Below are 19,451 nucleotides of genomic sequence, written 5' to 3'. Positions count from 1 at the left end.
GTCACATGAACAAGAAGAAAGTTGACAAAACTTGAAACAGATCATTACAGAGCAACCAGTGCTAAAATTCTTTGGTCCTGCGAAAAGAATAAGAATTTTAGCAAATGCTTCGCAATTTGCCCTAGGCTCAGTGATGTTACAAGAACATGAGGATACATGGCAACCAGTAACCTATGTATCAAGAGCACTGACAAGTGCTGAAACAAGGTATGCTCAGATAGAAAAAGAACTTCTAGTGATCACATATGCATGTGAGCGATTTCATCAGTTTGTGTATGGTCAAACATTTACAGTGGAAACTGGCCACAAGCCATTGGTAGCTATCATGACTAAATCATTACATGACTGTCCCATGAGAATTCAACGAGTGCTTATCAGACTACAGAAATATGATGTACACTTGCTGTACTGTCCCGCAAATACATGTATATTGCTGATACACTTTCTCGTGCTGTGGACAAAAGTGAAGGTTCCAAAAGTCTGATGGATGAAGAGATAGAAGCCTATGTTAATTTGATCGTAGCTTCTCTACCAGTGTCTCTTGCAAGACAAGGACAGGTTAGGAAAGAAACTGAGACATATGACACAATGAAAGTGTTGAAAGATATCATTCTGAAAGGTTGGCCAGCAAAAATACATGCGTGACCGCTGTCTATCCATGATTATTGGATGTACCGCAGTGACCTTACAGTTGTCGATGGTATTATTTACAAAGGCAATAGGTTTGTCATACCTGCACGACTGAGAAAAACTATGCTGTGCAAGATACATGAAGGCCACTTAGGAGAAGAAAAATGTAAGCTGAGAGCGCGTGAAGTTATGTATTGGCTAAGAATGAACCAAGACTGTTATGCACACCAGTGCCTGCAGGAATGTACTGGTGTCTGAACAGAGAGGGATGCAAAACAAATGAACTCACAGACAGACTGGGAAATATGACATAACGTACACAGAAGGTGATAGGGTAACAAAACCAACACAGAGTGAACAGAGAAGCCCAGAGGCTAAGAAACTGGGTGTCTCCCTAGTATTAGAAATGCTCAGATGGAAAAAGCAAGATGTTGTGTTTTAATACGTAGAGAACCCGAAATGCTGTTGCTAAGGGCAACAGCAAAACCCTAAAGGGTTACCAACGGGTGTGGCAGTAAACTCCTTGGTCAGAGATGGAATAATAGACACAAGGAGAGTCTCCACAATCCTAATTCTCACTTGTAGGGCCCAGGTACAGCTTACTGCCACTAAACTGACACATGGACACCCTGCACAGTGAGAGAGGATTAAGCAGGCAGGTCTGAAAGTACAGCCACAAACCTGCTGGGTTCACAGAATATCAAAAGAACCTCAGCAGGCTAAACGACTGACTCCAGTCTTACTGCTAGGTCTGGATTGGCAGAGTGAAGTACCAAATCCCCAGGCCTATTTGCAGTAAGCAACAACAAATACAAAGCTACACAGTACTGGCTAACTTTCAGGAACTGACTAACCAACAAAGATTCAGCAGCATCTGCTTAACCTGAGAAGAGGCCTTATAAAGCAGGTGCTGTCCACGCCCCCCTCAGACCTCACAGACTGTGAGCACAAAAACCAGCACCGGATCCCCTGCCTGTAACCACTGCACAGCAAAAGACCCGAACCGGAGTATCAGCTGCGCTCAGGTTACTCCGCTAGCACTTGTCTCCCGGTTGCCATGACGACGTGGCAGCACAAGGCAGGAGACCCTAACAGTACCCCCCCTCTGACGAGGGGTCAAAGAACCCCTACCACCGGGTTTATCGGGGAACTGCGAGAAGAAAGAGCGTATCAGTCTGGGGGCATGAAGATCACAACTGCGCACCCACGACCGCTCCTCCGGGCCATACCCCTTCCAGTGCACCAAAAATGACAGCCGACCCCGAACCATCTTGGAGTCAAGAATCCTTTCAACAACAAACTCCCTCTGGCCACGTATCAGAAGAGGGGAAGGTCTTCCTCTGGAAGAAGGATTACTAATCGCCCGTTTTAAAAGGGAACAATGAAATGTTTTATTGATACCCAAAGAACGGGGCAGATCTAACTGAAATGCCACCGGATTGATAACCCTGGTGATCTTATAAGGGCCGATGAACCGGGGGCCTAACTTATGAGATGGCTGTCTCAACTTCAAATTCTTGGTAGACAACCAGACGAAGTCTCCTAATTTGAAGCTGCAGGGTCTTTTCCGCTTATCAAAAACCCTTTTGGTCACTAATGACACAGACACAAGGGCTTTCTTCACTTTCCTCCAAATACCTCTAAGGACCGAAACGACAGAGGAACCACCAGGCGTGGAGTCCAGGGGGTCAAAAGAATTGGCCTTAGGATGATGCCCATACACACAAAGGAAGGGAGAGATCCCTGTAGCAGAGTGAGCCGCGTTGTTATAGGCAAACTCCGCCATTGACAGATGAGCAACCCAGTCAGTCTGACACTTGGAGACATAACACCTGAGGAACTGCTCCAAGGACTGGTTCACCCTTTCAGTCTGCCCATTAGACTGCGGATGGTAGCCTGACGACAAGCTGACAGAAATCTGGAGATCGGAACAAAATGCCCTCCAGAATTTGGCCACAAACTGGGATCCGCGGTCAGAGACCACATCAAGTGGCAACCCGTGGAGACGCACAATATGCAGCATAAATAATTCAGACAGGCGTCTGGCCGATGGCAGCCCAACCAGTGGAACGAAGTGCGCCATCTTCGAAAACCTGTCAACGACAACCCAGATGGCTGTCATCCCCGAGGATTTGGGCAAGTCCACAACAAAATCCATTGAAATGTGGGTCCATGGCTTAGATGGAATAGAGAGTGGATGTAATGGGCCAACAGGAACCCCTCTAGGAGTCTTATTTCGGGCACAGATGTCACATGCCCGAACCCACTGATCCACATCCTTAGCCACCGAGGGCCACCACACCGCCCTAGATAGCAACTCCCGAGTTCTGGCAATACCCGGGTGACCTGCCGACTTCTTGGCATGGAATTCCAGGAACACTCGCTGTCTTAACCTAGGAGGCACAAACAAAAGACCTACCGGAAGGTCTGGAGGAGCCTGCTCCTGTGCTCTAAGGACTAATGACAAGAGGTCCTGGGTAATGCCCACTTTAATACATGATGGGGACACAATGGGCAACGGCTCCTCTGTGGTCTCCTGGATTGGAGCAAAACTCCGCGAGAGCGCATCAGCCTTGATGTTTTTTGACCCAGGGCGATATGTTATCAAAAAATTAAAGCGAGCAAAAAACAAAGCCCATCGTGCCTGCCTGGCATTGAGACGCTTCGCTGACTCTAAATATGCCAAATTCTTATGGTCGGTGAGAATTGAGACCACAAACTTAGCCCCCTCAAGCCAGTGTCTCCACTCCTCGAGTGCATCCTTAATAGCCAACAATTCCCGGTTACCCACGTCATAATTCATCTCGGCAGGCGAAAATTTACGGGAAAAGTAAGCACAGGGATGAAGGCGATTATCAGACACTCCCATCTGAGAGAGCACTGCCCCAATACCCATCTCAGAGGCATCCACCTCCACCACAAAAGGACGCTCTGGATCTGGGTGTCGCAGCACCTTGGCCGAGACAAATGCCCTTTTGAGACGGGCAAAAGCCGCTTTGGCCTCACGAGACCAGTGAGCAACATCCGCCCCTTTCTTAGTGAGTGCCACCAAGGGCGCCACTATAGACGAAAATCCAGCGATAAATCGTCTATAAAAATTTGCAAAGCCCAGGAAACGCTGAAGCGCCTTCAAACTAGTGGGCTGCACCCAATCCAGGACTGCCTGTACCTTGGAACCCTCCATTTGGAAACCTTCTGGGGAGATAATATATCCTAGAAATGCGATTTGCTGAACTTCAAATTCGCACTTCTCCAGCTTCGCCCCAAGCCGGTGGTCTCTGAGTTTCTGGAGGACTAAGCGTACATGCTTCCGATGTTCCTCCAGGGAATGGGAGAAGATTAGGATGTCATCTAAGTATACAACTAAGAATCTATCCAAATATTCCCTGAGCACATCGTTCATGAAATCCTGGAAGACTGCCGGGGCATTACAGAGCCCAAAAGGCATCACCAAATATTCATAATGCCCTGAGTGGGTATTAAAGGCAGTCTTCCATTCATCCCCCTCTCTTATTCGGATTAGATTGTACGCACCGCGTAGGTCAATCTTAGAAAAAATGGTGGCAGTACGAAGCTGGTCAAACAAGACAGAAATGAGAGGCAGTGGGTATGAGTTTTTAATCGTGATACGGTTCAATTCCCTGAAGTCGATGCAGGGTCGCAATGAACCGTTCTTTTTACCCACGAAGAAGAACCCCGACCCAACTGGAGACTGTGAAGGTCTGATAAATCCTTTAGCCAAGTTCTCCTGAATGTACTCTGCCATAGCCTGAGTCTCAGGACGTGACAGGGAGTACAACCTGCTCTTGGGAAGCTTAGCATTCGGCAACAAATCAATGGCACAGTCATAGGGGCGATGGGGAGGTAGTACCTCTGCAACTCTTTTGGAGAACACGTCCGCAAAATCTGCATAACACCCTGGCAATCCTGGCAAACTTAGCTGCGAGAGCCTGACTGGAAGGCTCAAGCAACTCCTGAAACAATCAGTACCCCAACTAAGAATCTCCCCAGAGACCCAGTCAAATTGAGGATTATGGGCCCTTAACCAGGGTAACCCCAACACCAATGGGGCAAAAGTACAGACAGTCACATAAAAGGACAATTTTTCAGAGTGTGTGGCTCCAATAAACAAAGAAATCTGGCTAGTGCAAGAGGTAATTTTACCCTGGGATAATGGTTCCCCGTTTAACCCACAAATCTCAATTTCCGACGCCAAGGGTACTAAGGAAACAGTGTGTTTCAGGGCGAATTGGCGGTCCATAAAAACCCCGTCGGCCCCACTGTCCACAAAGGCCCCAGTCTTGACAGTTTGACCGAGGATCTTCAAGGTCACCGGAATGATAAAAGTCTTCTTGGGAAATTCTGACTTCTGGCCTGACAGGATATTTCCCATCACCCTCAGGCCCTGAAGTTTTCCTGCTTTTCTGGGCATGATACTACCACATGACCCTTATTCCCACAGTACAAACACAACCCCTGCTGTCTCCTCCGCGTCTTCTCACGCGAGGAGAGGCGGGTAGCCCCAATCTGCATAGGCTCCTCGGAAAATTCCTCAGAGTCTGAGGTTCCCTTGGGAAAGAAGGAAACCTCGGTCTCCCTTTCAAGCCTACGCTCTCTCAGCCGTCTATCCACCCGGATGGATAACTGCATGAGCTGATCCAAGCTATCAGGCAAGGGATATTGTACCAGTTGGTCTTTTATCTGGTTTGAAAGACCTCTTCGGTACTGGTGTCTCAGGGCTGGGTCATTCCACTGGGTATCATGGGCCAACCTCCGAAACTCCGTACAGTAAACCTCAACTGGCCTTCGCCCTTGCTTAAGGATCGAAATCTGAGCCTCGGCTGAGGCCGTCTTGTCAGGGTCATCATACAACATGCCCAGTGCCGTAAAAAAAGCATCAACACTTTTAAGCGACGGACAGTCAGGCTGCAACCCATATGCCCAGACTTGTGGGTCTCCTTGTAGCAAGGAAATCACTATGCCCACCCGCTGAATCTCTGACCCAGAAGACTGAGGCCTAAGCTGGAAATATAACTTGCAGCTCTCCTTGAAACAAAAGAACTGCGAGCGATCTCCAGAAAAACGATCCGGAAGATTTACTTTCGGCTCCTTAACCCCTGAAGGTGCTGCTGCTGCGGGAGCTCCGCCAGCGGCCTGGGAGGTGTGCATTTTAATGGACAAATCATTAAATTGACGAGTCAGGACCTGCACCTGATCGACCACCTGTTGCAACGTATTTTGAGGGGTATGCTCCATATTCCCACAAAATTTCAACAGGAGTATTGGGCTGCTGAATATGTTATGCACACCAGTGCCTGCAGGAATGTACTGGTGTCTGAACAGAGAGGGATGCCAAACAAATGAACTCACAGACAGACTGGGAAATATGACATAACGTACACAGAAGGTGATAGGGTAACAAAACCAACACAGAGTGAACAGAGAAGCCCAGAGGCTAAGAAACTGGGTGTCTCCCTAGTATTAGAAATGCTCAGATGGAAAAAGCAAGATGTTGTGTTTTAATACGTAGAGAACCCGAAATGCTGTTGCTAAGGGCAACAGCAAAACCCTAAAGGGTTACCAACGGGTGTGGCAGTAAACTCCTTGGTCAGAGATGGAATAATAGACACAAGGAGAGTCTCCACAATCCTAATTCTCACTTGCAGGGCCCAGGTACAGCTTACTGCCACTAAACTGACACATGGACACCCTGCACAGTGAGAGAGGATTAAGCAGGCAGGTCTGAAAGTACAGCCACAAACCTGCTGGGTTCACAGAATATCAAAAGAACCTCAGCAGGCTAAATGACTGACTCCAGTCTTACTGCTAGGTCTGGATTGGCAGAGTGTAGTACCAAATCCCCAGGCCTATTTGCAGTAAGCAACAACAAATACAAAGCTACACAGTACTGGCTAACTTTCAGGAACTGACTAACCAACAAAGATTCAGCAGCATCTGCTTAACCTGAGAGGAGGCCTTATAAAGCAGGTGCTGTCCACGCCCCCCTCAGACCTCACAGACTGTGAGCACAAAAACCAGCACCGGATCCCCTGCCTGTAACCACTGCACAGCAAAAGACCCGAACCGGAGTATCAGCTGCGCTCAGGTTACTCCGCTAGCACTTGTCTCCCGGTTGCCATGACGACGTGGCAGCACAAGGCAGGAGACCCTAACAAAGACATAGCACAGACTACAGCTACATGTGAATTATGTCTTACGTGTAGACCGAAACAACAAGTCGAGCCACTGAGTCCTCACGCAGTGCCAGAGAGACCGTACCAGAAAGTTGGCGCAGATTTGTTTGATTGTAATGGGAAAACGTACATTGTCGTGACTGATTATTACTCTAACTACCCTGAGGTGAAGACACTACATACAACTACTAGTAAAGCCGTAATCAATTACATGAATTCAATCTTTGCAAGGCATGGTGTTCCTATGGAAGTGTTCACTGACAATGGTCCTCAGTTTTCCAGTGCTGAATTTAGACAATTTGCTGATGAGTGGGAATTTGTCCATACTACGTCAAGTCCCCACTATCCACACTCAAATAGGTTGGTGGAAAGTTCAGTAAAAACTGTAAAGAGTCTCATGAAAAAAGCTCAAGAAGGTAAAGAAGATTTCTACAAACGTTTTTTAATCTACCGCAGTACACCTTTACAGAATGGACTTTCTCCTGCACAAATGCTGATGGGAAGGAGGATTAGAGCAAATCTCCCGTTACATGATGAACTGCTTAATACACATAACTCAGCGTTGGTCAGACTGAGTAAGGAACGTCAACAGGCGAAACAGAAACTGTTCCATGACAGGCGAGCAAAAAGCTTATCTGATCTAAAATCGGGTGACCAAGTCCGTCTCAGAGATCACGAGAAAGGTATTTGGGTGCAGAAAGGTATTGTGCAAGCACAAGTAGCACCAATATTTTATACTATACGTACAGAGCGTGGAACGGAAGTAAGAAGAAATCGGGTGGATTTAAGATCTCAACCTAACCATAATGAAGGCAACATGACTAAAGAATACCCTTCATCTGACATGTATGATGATCCTGATAATGGTGAACAAACCACGATTCTAGAAAGGTCCAACATGGTCGATGAAACACAGACTGTATGAAAGACCCAAAAGGGAAATACGCAGACCTGAGAGACTCATTGAAATGTGTTAGGTGATGTTCTTAATATGACGTTGTTAATTGTTGCATTGAAGCGTACAGGGCTTATCTTTAAAGAAAAGAGGATGTGATGTTAGTGTATTAGAATGCTTAATATTTGTAGACACTCCCTTACTAATATGTGTAAGCCTGAATCTTCAGTGATGGTCCCTGGGACCAGGGGGATGCTGGGAAGTGGGTGGTCCAGTGTGCAGTGTGTCTGGAGTTGGTGATGGAATAAAAACAGCACAGCAGTGAACTCACATGTCTCTGTGTCCTGATGACTGGATTTGCAAACATATGAACAAAACACCAGCCTCAACCAAACTTCTAATAGGTTGTATGGATATAATTGGTCCTGTATTTGCAAAAATTGTTCAGTGCTCTTTGCAGACAGGCATCTTTCCTGGACCCCTAGAGGAAGCAATTGTTAGACCGCTTCTTAAAAAACCTAATTTAGATCCTGACTGCATGACCAAGACCAACTACAGACCGGTATCAAACCTTCCTTTCCTAGGAAAGGTTATTGAGAAAGTTGTTGCAAATCAACTGGAAACCCATGATATTTATGATCCATTCCAATCAGGATTCAGGAGAAGACATAGCACTTAAACAGCCCTGGTGTGTGTGTTAAATGATCTTCTGATGGCAAGAGACAGAGGTGACTGTTCAATATTAATCCTTCTGGATCTCTCTGCAGCATTTGATACCATGGACCATGGGCTTCTGATTGAGCGACTGATACATTTCTGTGGTCTGGATGGCACAGTCCTAAACTGGTTCAAATAATTTCTCACAGGCAGGTTAGAGAGTATCGTCTGGAGTATACTCATCACCATCAGTGCCATTGCCATGTGGTGTCCCACAAGGTTCTATACCATCCCCCATGCTTTTTGCAGTATACATGCTCCCGTTGGGTGAAATAATCAGGCGCCATGGCCTGGTCTACCACTGCTATGCAGATGATACACAACTGTACTTGTCCTTTGTTTCGGCACTGATAACCCAATAGCAACCCTAAATGGCTGTCTAGCTGAGCTCCAGGAGTGGATGAGCGCCAGTTGTCTGCGACTGTACCTGGATAAAACAGAGGTCCTTATGATATGACCGTAACATCAAAGGACAAGACTGCAGCATAGCCAACCAACTAGACTTACACTCAGGAATTCAGAATTGCAGACCACTGATCGTGTGCGGAATCTTGGCGTTGTCCTGGATGGTGGCTTGACACTTAAACATCAGATATCAGCCACAATCAAATCCTCATTCTTTCACCTGAGGAACATAGCCAGAATCAAGCACTTAATTCCCTCAGATGATCTGCTAAAAAGTCATACATGCATTTGTATCATCCCGATTAGACTACTGTAATGCCCTCTACCTTGGTCTCCCAGCAAAATAATTGCAACGCTTACAGCTGGTGCAAAACACAGCGGCCAGGCTGTTAACCAACCAGCCCCGTTCAAGCCACATAACACCCATCCTCCACTCCCTTCACTGGCTGCCTGTAAGATGGCGAATCATCTTCAAGATTGGCTTACTGAGTTTCAAGGCATTACATGACCAGGGCCCAAGGTACCTGAAACAGCTTCTGACCCCATACTTCTGACCCCATACTGCGATTTGTAGATGAAGGACTTTTAGCAGTACCTAGAATCTCCCGTAATTCATCTGGGGGTCGAGCTTTTAGTCATGCGGCTCCGACTCTATGGAACTCACTTCCCCGCACACTGCGAGAGGCCCCAACTATAGAATCCTTCAAAAGTAGACTCAAGACTTTCCTGTTTACTCAAGCATTTCCATAATGTCCCTTTTAGTATCTTCATGCTTCTGTATTTTATGAAAATGTACTTTATTTTCTGTACTATATTATGCTACGTATCTGTTAAGCGCCTTGAGTCCTATTGGAGAAAGAGCGCTATATAAATAAAATTATTGTTATTATTATTATTATCTTGACTATTTTTTTATTTGTTTCTCTCTCTCTCTGCAATCTGTGTTGCTGGTGAACATGACAGTGGGAGTCATTCCGAGTTGATCGCTCGCTAGCTAGTTTTAGCAGTCGTGCAAACGCTATGCCTACGCCCACTGGGAGTGTATTTTAGCTTAGCAGAAGTGCGAACGGTTGTATCGCAGAGCGCCTGCATACATTTTTTGTGTAGTTTCAAAGTAGTTCAAAACCTACTCAGCGCTTGCGACCACTTCAGACTATTCAGTTCCAGATTTGACGTCACACACCCGCCTAGCGTTCGCCCAGCCACGCCTGCGTTTTCCCTGGCACGCCTGCGTTTTTCCGAACACTCCCTGAAAACAGTCAGTTGCCACCCAGAAATGCCCACTTCATGTCAATCACTCTGCAGAAACCAGTTTGACTGAAATGCATCGCTAGACCCTGTGCAAAACTGCATCGTTCGTTGTGCCCGTACGTCGTGCGTGCGCATTGCGCCGCATACTTATGCGCAGAACTGGCGTTTTTTAGCCTGATCGCTGCGCTGCAAACAAATGCAGCTAGCGATCAACTTGGAATGACCCCCAGTATTGGGAGATTCAAATAAGTGCCCCATAGGACCCTCATGCATTGTGCCCCCACACGTATTTCTGGATAATATGGTACTGTAATATGCCTTCATTTTGTGCAAGCAAAAATAAGCAATGTTTCCTACCAGTAACATTTCACGGAGATACAGTGCACACAGCTCCTAGAGCACCTTGCAGTTAATTGAATATCCCCATTAGAATGCTGGATCTAAACACTTGGGATATTTGTGAATGGAAACGGGTAGCAGTTGATTTACAGACGGACACAATACCGACGGTCATAATCCCGACAGCCATTTACCGACAGTCAAAATACTACCACGATCAAATGCCGACATAGTCAGAATACCGACACTTGAAATGCCGACTTGTTCATACTTTACCATCCAAGTGGACCTGGAGGGCGCAGCGAGCCATGCGAGGGGACGCAGTAAACTTACACGGTGTCCATGTCGACCTATGTCCACATTGACAAAAAAAACCCCAGGAAAACTCATGTCATTATTTTGACATGTCGGCACTTCAAATGTCGGTATTCTGACTATGTCCACATTTTGAACATGTTGGCATAATGAATGTGGGTATTTTGACCGTGTTGGTATTTTGACTTGTCAGTCAATGGCTGTCGGGATTATGACCATCGGTATTGTGTCCGTCGGTAAATCATACTGACCCCTTGGAAACGATATTATGATGCAGAATTATTTTATGTTTCAATGATGCCCAATACAATGCACACAAACAAAACAACAACTAAAAAACTGTTTTCCCCACAACAATCAAAATTTCTGTTTAGTTTTGCTACATTTTACCAGAATGAAAGATAACTGGGATGAAGTTTTGTTTTTTCATGAAGTAGAAGACGGAACGTCAACATCCAATAATTTCCCCATGAGAAGTCTCACGGTGGGATCTTGGTGCAATAATTATTTTATTTATTAATAGTTTCTTATATAGTGCAACATATTCTGTTGCACTTTACAACGGCAAACAACATTGATAAACAAAACTGGATAATAACAGACAGCCTACCCTCCAACTGTACCTTTTTGGCCGGTACAGTACCGTTTTTTTTATGGTCTGTACCGGCCAAAAAGGGCTCTGTACTGATTTTTGACTCACTGCATCTCCATTGAAAGTATAGGAAAGGGGCGTGGCCACGCCCCTTTTACCCGCGGCCACGCCCCCTTTCCTTATTTGTACCGGTTTTTAAGTGTAAAATGTTGAAGGGTATGAGACAGTCGTGGAGGTAGGAAGGCCCTGCTCGCAAGCTTACAATCTATAGGGAAATAGGCATGGATACACAATGATAGGTGTTATCTATTGATGGTCCACCAGTTTGCAGAGGTTCTTGGTGGGCTGTAGGATATGGTCACACAGCAATTTTGGCCTGGGGTCAGGAGGATGGGAAAGTGAAGAAAGAGAATAAATGTGAGGATATGTGTGGGGACTGTGCTGTAGGGATGCAACTGAATAGAAGAGTTTATGAAGGTTATGTGGGCGGTTCTGCAATTTCATAAACTTGCCCGAAGGCGAGTTTTCAGGGCATGCTTGAAGGTTTGGAGACTAGAGGAGAATCTTATTGTGGGTGGGAGGGCATTCCACAGAGTGGGTGCAGCCTGAAGAAAGTCCTGCAATCGTGAGTGTGGATGAGAGATGGAGATCTTGTGAAGAGCGAAGAGGTCGGTTGGGAGATATTTTGAGATAAGAGAAGAGATGTTAGTTAGTGCAGTTTGGTTAATGGCCTTGTGTGTGAGTATTTCATATTGAATACGGTAGAATACAGGTAACGGTAGCATGTGAATGGACAGGTACTACTTGGCAGCATCCAGTGACAGAGGGCTACAAGGGATGCATTGCTATCCTCTCTATCCACTATAACTGAATCATCTGGGCCAGCTCTGTGGGTACTATGGCTACATGAGCAAACCCATTATTTACCACCTCTGATGCCAGTTACAATGTCTATGCATGGTATTCTTCAGTTATACGGTGGACAGGGTACTGAGAGCACCCCCCAATTAGCTTGGCTTCTGAACTTGACATATAATAATGCCAGACAGCAACTGTACTGTACCAGAGAAATGCTGTATATGAGTCAAGTAACAACTCCTGCGTATACTGCTGTCCCAGCTACCCTACCCAGCATTCATGTGAAGTAACAACTCCTACACGTACTGCTTTTCCAGGTACCCTACCCAGCATTCGAGTCAAGTACCAACTCCTGCGTATACTGACCCTATGTGCAAATACAAATCTGCACATATACATAGAAATATACACATATACATACTGTAGAAATATACAACTGAAAATACTCCCTTGCCTGACAAAATTATACCTAATGGTGATTTTCCTTTTTGAAAGAGAAAATTAAAATTAAACATTAAAATACTCATACAGCCAATCAAAATCCCATTATTTTTCTTTTATAGCCTTTTAAAGTATACCTTAAGGTCCAATTTAAACAAAAAAGGGACATGATAACTAATCTGCTTTAGGTTCATAATGCTAACTGAGCCCACTTTTTTCTTTTTGCACCAAATTTTTTTTAAGTATGAAGTAAAGGAATGTACAGTGCATCCCGAAAGTATTCACAGTGCTTCACTTTTTACACATTTTGTTATGTTACAGCCTTATTCCAAAATGGAAGAAATTATTTTTTCCCCTCAAAATTCTACACACATACAGTACCCCATAATGACAACGTGAAAAAATATTTTTTTTTGCAAATTTATAAAAATTAAAAAAACTAAGAAATCACATGTACAAAAGTATTCACAGCCTTTGGTCAATACTTTGTTGATGCACCTTTTGCAGCAATTACAGCCTGAAGTATTTTTGAATATGATGCCACAAGCTTGCCACACCTATCTTTGGGCAGTTTCACCCATTTCTCTTTGCAGCACCTCTTAAGCTTTATCGGGTTAGATGGGAAGTGTCGGTGCACAGCCATTTTCAGATCTCTCCAGAGATGTTCAATCAGATTCAAGTCTGGGCTCTGGCTGGGTCACTCAAGGACATTTACAGAGTTGTCTTGAAGCCACTCCTTTGATATATTGGCTGTGTGCTTAGTGTCGTTGTCCTGCTGAAAGATGAACCGTCACCCCAGTCTGAGGTCAAGAGCGCTCTGGAGCAGGGTTTCATCCAGGATGTCTCTGTACATTGCTGCATTCATCTTTCCCTCTATCCTGACTGGTCTCCCAGTTCCTGCCGCTGAAACACATCCCCACAGCATGATGCTGTCACCACCATGCTTCACTGTAGGGATGGTATTGGCCTGGTGATGAGCGGTACCTGATTTCCTCCAAACATGATGCCTGGCATTCACGACAAAAAGTTCAATCTTTGTCTCAGCAGACCAGATAATTTTGTTTATCATGGTCTGGGAGTCCTTCAGGTGCATTTTGGCAAACTCAAGCCGGGCTGCCATGTGCATTTTACTAAGAAGTGGCTTCCATCTGGCCACTCTACCATACAGGCCTGATTGGTGGATTGCTGCAGAGATGGTTGTCTTGCTGGAAGGTTCTCCTCTCTCCACAGAGGAATGCTGTCACTCTGACAGAGTGACCATCGGGTTCTTGGTCACCTCCCTGACAAGGGCCTTTCTCCCCCAATTGCTCAGTTTATATTTTTGGCCAGCTCTAGGAAGAGTCCTGGTGGTTCCGAACTTCTTCCATTTACGGATGATGGAGGCCACAGTGCTCATTGGGACCTTTAAAGCAGCAGATATTTTTCTGTACCCTTGCCCAGATTTGTGCTTCGAGATAATCCTGTATCGGAGGTCTACAGACAATTCCTTTGACTTCATGCTTGGTTTGTGCTCAGACATGCACCTTATATAGACAGGCAGGGCTGTTTCTAGCCAATTTGGCTCCCAGTGCGAGATTTCAAAATGTGCCCCCCCCCCCATTGACATAAAAAAATGCGTCCCACCCATAGCTATAAAAAGAAAAAGTAGGCGCGTGCCCTCCCGACAAGGGTGTGTGGCCTCATTAAAATGTGCGTGGTCTCATTTAAAGTGGGCGTGGCCTCATCTGATATCATCACGGCCACCACAGGGAAAAATAAATAAATAAAAAGTTCCCATTTTACACAGTGTGGCAGGCAAGTGTCCCCATTTTACACATTACGCAGGCAAGACTCCCCATTTTACACATTACGGCAGGCACGTGCCCCCATTTTACACAGTACGGCAGGCAGGTGTCCCCATTTTACACAGTGCGGCAGGCAAGTGTCAAGTGGGGGGGAAGGAAGGGGGGGGGGGAGAGACTACTTACATAGAGGATCTTCCCGCTCTTTGGGTCGGGCCGCCTCACCTCCCTCGCGGGTTAGCAGCTATGTGGTAGTATCAAGTGTACAAATTATCATGAAAATCTGAGTCAGTGGGTGTCATGCATGGGTGATCTGACATAGAATGACCCATAAGTCATTCAGATCTTGGTCTCCACCAATTTTCCATTATATGCCAAGCCCCATGCAAAAATTCTGGAATAGGATTTTCACGCTATATTGACATAACATACATACACATAACAACCTACATTGGGTGGTATTCAAATGATATATCACGCCCAATCTCCTTTCTAACGTGATCCCCATTATCGCGCATATCGCGCTCATAGTATCAGGTTTAGGCGCCGTAAAGGATTGGGTGCCCTCGCTACCCCGGGGGTAGGGTGCTGAAATGATTATACCTCACCCATCAGCAGAAACAGAACAGGTGTGAAAGGGGGTGAAAATAATTGAATACCGGTATGTCTTCTAAACACAATAATATTACTTTACTCAAAACTTAACATCATGACACCACCAAGCAGCACATTTGTTAGACTATATATCATTTAGAACAATGTATAACAACAATTAGCTTAGAGTCCTTTTAAAAAAAGAAACATTCCTAAAGATTTGGACATACATTGTTTGTTTTTAATTTTCCATTGTAAGTTTGGTTATGTACACTTTTCAGTAGGGTTCCGCTACCTACAGAAGATGGCAGGTTGGAACACAGAGAGAAACAGAAATCCTTGTCAGGCTTTGCTCTCTATAGAAAGCCTCCTCACTCAGCATTCTGCATGCAGCACTATGAGATACAAAGGCAGCAAGGCTCCATAGAATACTGTAACTAATTTGCTTGAGGCACAGAAACAGGCCTCCTTAGAATGACATCAAACGGGAGATCTGTGTTCAGCAAGCTGTTCAGAAATTAAACAAATACAAAATGCGTTTACCATGAATTGGTGAAAAGTTATAGCAGTGTTTATCTTGATTATTTGCTTTGTAGGCATAAATGTGTGGAAATAGCAATATGCTTGAAGCAGAGCTGGACAAACTTCGGTGCTCCAGCTGTTGCGGAGCTTCTGGGGGATCATCATGGGAAAAGTGGTTTAACAACAGATGGAGTGTCAAAGTACCCGCGGTATAGGGGCCTGTTTATCAAAGGCTAAGATTTCATTTCAGGGAGATTATCAGTAGAAATATTATTTTTCTGCACTTACTGTTTTACTGTGGATCATAGGTCTGCAAACTCGGTCCTCACGACCCCACACAGTGCATGTTTTGCAGGTCTCCTCACAGAATCACAAGTGAAATAATTAACTCCACCTGCGGACCTTTTAAAATGTGTCTGTGAGTAATTAATACACCTTTGCACCTGCTGGGTTACCTGCAAAACATGCACTGTGTGGGGGTAATGAGGACCGAGTTTGCAGACCTATGCTGTGGATGAATAATTTTATTACATAATTTACTTCCAACGTTATCAGTGGGTGTGGTATGGAAGGTCGACAGTAACTAGGTGGACAATGTCTAGCTCGACCACTATTGGTCGACAGGGTGTCTAGGTCGACAGGGTCTTTAGGTCGACATGTTCTAGGTCGACAGGTGAAAAGGTTGACGTGAGTTTTTTATGTTATTCTGGTGTCGTTTTCTTCGTAGAGTGACCGGGAACCCCAATTAGTGCACCGCGTCCCCTCGCATGGCTCACTTCGCTCGCCATGCTTCGGGCAAGGTGCCTTCGCTCCGCTACCGCTTCGCTCGGCACAGATTACCGTTCCAATCATAGTCCACGTGGGTCGTTAAGTATGAAAAGGTTAAAAAAAAGAAAAAGATGGTGAAAAACTCATGTCGACCTAGAACCTGTCGACCTAGACACCCTGTCGACCAATAGTGGTCGACCTAGACATTGTCGACCTAGTTACTGTCGACTTAGAGACCGGATCCCGTTATCAGTACAAAGCATAATAATAAATATAGTGTTTTGTACTTATCACGTAATGGAAAATAGGCCTTTCTGCCTTGTCGGTAATGTCCAGGGATTTAGACTAACAAGACTCTTTTGCAACTGTTGGCCAGCAGTTTAGAAGCGGGATGGAAGAGCAAAGGACAAAGGCCTCTGCAGAGCCAGCTCTATGGATGCACCAGCAATGAGGGAATGAGTAGAGTGACAGCCCCGCTGATGTAGGTCCCAGGGAGACCACCACAGGCTTATTACAGCATCCACCCCATAGTGTGACACATGAGGCCATGATTTCAGAGGACTTCATATCTTGGTCATGACAGGTGACAAGACTACAATCAAAGTGACAAGTGATCAAGCAATTCAACCTTTGGAAGGCAAAGACTTTGGGTGTTGTTGATGCTTCTCCTGATTGCCATCAGTCCTCTCTCTCCCCATTTCCTCTCACTTTTCTGTCTGTGTGTACCTTGCAGTAGTCCCAAAATACTGTGGGTTGCAAGGCTCCAACAGTCAAGAGAAAAAAGGAGATTCATGTGGCTATCACACCATGTACCCCTTCCCCTTTGTTTTTTTAGCTTCTTGCTGTGGTTCTGGATTCTCCATGATGAAGCAGCAGCTGTCTGTGCTTGAGACTACCTCGGCTGAGAACACACAGGTGAGTACCCTGATGGAGCGAGTATGGATGTGTGTGTGGTTTTACTCTCTGTTTTTTTTGTCATTTTCAAGATTGACAACCTCAGGTAGGGCAGCAGAGACACCCCTACGCCTGTCAAAACCACCCCAAGGGACCTTGGATGGATGTGCCTGGCATGCAGCGGCGCTATGGACCTGCGGAATCCAAATCACAGGTGAGTAGCAAACCTCTCCTCCCAACCTCTAGTAAGCAGGTACCATCCCTGTCACAAATTCCATTCACTTTTCTGTTTGTGGTACCTTGGAGTAGCCTCATTTCCCTTTTTTCTGTGTCACACAAGGGCCCAAAAGACAGAAGAGTGAATGGGATACATGGGACTTACTACTGTGTACCGCCTTCCCCTTTGCGCTTTCAGCTTTTGGCTGTGGTCCCAGATTCTCCAGGAGAAGCAGCGGCTGCCTGTTCTTGTGACCATCCCCGACCAGAACACACAAGTGAGTACAGGTATATCAGCCTGTATGTGGATTTTCCACTGACCAATCTCCACACACACCAGCACTAGTAAACCACCTCCAGTATGTATATAGCACACCGACCGACAGGTTAGGAACCATTGGGCCAATCACCTTTATCCTCAGGCTAAGCTGTGCAGCAGGGGCGGATTGGAATGGAAAACCAGCCTGGGAAATTTATGGAAGCAGCCCTAATGGGGCTGATTGTACGTAATTGCAGCCTTCCTTGCATCTTTTGCTACAGTTGTGTCTGACACCAGGGGCGGATTGGGAACTAAAAGTGGCCCTGTAAAATTTTTGAGAAGTTGCCAAACATGGGCAGCACAAGAGGTAAAACATACGGTGTAGCCATGGCAGCATCACTGGATGGCAGAGCTGCTGTACTGAAGAGATGGAATAACAGAATGAATGGGGACAAGGCAGTGTACTGAGTGCGGTGGGCTGCCTGTCATGTGGGGTGTGGGGCCATGTGATAACACACAAAACAGGCCCCACAGACACATCGACCTACCAGGAATCTACCTAGAGATCCCTACAGTCAATCCGCTCCTGATGTTCAGTTACATAAAGGACTGATGTGTGAGAGATTCTGGACTACTTATTTAAAAAGTTATATGTTTTACAAGCATACCCACTTTTCTTTACAGCACCATAACTGGAAATACAATGGGAAGTGCATCGGAGGCGGACTAAACAATATTGTGACCAAGGGTGTAGCTACCATAGGTGCAGGGAGTGCAGCTGCTATGGGGCCCAGAGATATGAAGGGTCCACCTTCCCTGTCACAACTACAGTACTTGTGTTGTATTATATACATTTTTCACCATTGGGTGGTACATAGGGGCTGTTACAAACTTTTGCCTTGGGGCCTACAATATATCTATGTATGCTCCTGGACCTGCTCATTGTAATGTCGTATAGAATAAACTGGAGGGCATTATAATATTTTAAAACATGAATTGGGGCACTGTAATGTGGCACAATATGAAGTGGAGGCACCATAGTGTGGCATAACATGAACTGGGGACACTGTATGTCATAATGTGAATTGGGGGTACTGTGTTGCATAATGTGTACTGGCAGCCCTAGAATGTGACATAATGTGAACTAGAACACTACTATGGTTTATAAAATAAACTAGGGCACTGCTATGCGGCGTAAAATTAACTAGGGCATTATTATGGGGCATAAAATGAACATCTGCTGCTGAGAGGTGTCTCTCTAGAAGCATTGGGACAAGGGCACCTTCAAAATGTTGCTACGGATGCCACAATATTTTGGCTACGACCCTGATTGTGACCATGTGATTTTATTTTACATATTCTTGTGAACACGAAAAGACGTAAAACATTTTATTTGTTTGATTGTTAAACCATTTTCAACTGAAGGCTAACAAAACTTTTTTGCAATTTATGAGTCTGAAAATTTTTATTAAAATGTCCTTCATCACCTGGATTATAACAAAATCAAGTTTCTCATGTTGAGAATGTTTTCTCCAAATGGTATGTTGGATGCTTGTATATCCACGCTTGATCAGTGAGGGGATTAAAAAAATATATTATTGACAAGGTGAAGAAATTGATTTTTTTTTAAAGCACATACTGTAAGTAAACAACTTTGTTGATTTCACTATTATTTAGGATTTTACTATTATTTTACACAATTGAAGGTTGTATAATCTTTAAAATTCTTTCAAGAATACATCTATTTCAATGGTAATAGCATTTTTAAAAACATTTTCCT

The 19,451-nt window shown here is 45.1% G+C and overlaps 1 long non-coding RNA gene across 1 annotated transcript in view; it reads left to right on the top strand.

Moving 5' to 3' along the window:
* Positions 1–17,683, top strand: part of LOC134947789 (uncharacterized) — a 118,111-nt gene extending 100,428 nt beyond the window's left edge. The window contains exons 2-4 of the long non-coding RNA XR_010182778.1: positions 16,682–17,217; positions 17,289–17,410; positions 17,537–17,683. This is a non-coding gene — a long non-coding RNA (uncharacterized LOC134947789). The remainder of the gene's footprint in view (positions 1–16,681; positions 17,218–17,288; positions 17,411–17,536) is intronic.
* Positions 17,684–19,451: the final 1,768 nt, after the last annotated feature.

This window comes from Pseudophryne corroboree, chromosome 8 (assembly GCF_028390025.1).
Source record: "Pseudophryne corroboree isolate aPseCor3 chromosome 8, aPseCor3.hap2, whole genome shotgun sequence".
NCBI classification, from domain to species: Eukaryota; Metazoa; Chordata; class Amphibia; order Anura; family Myobatrachidae; genus Pseudophryne; species Pseudophryne corroboree.
This window is presented reverse-complemented; position numbering and strand designations above follow the sequence as displayed.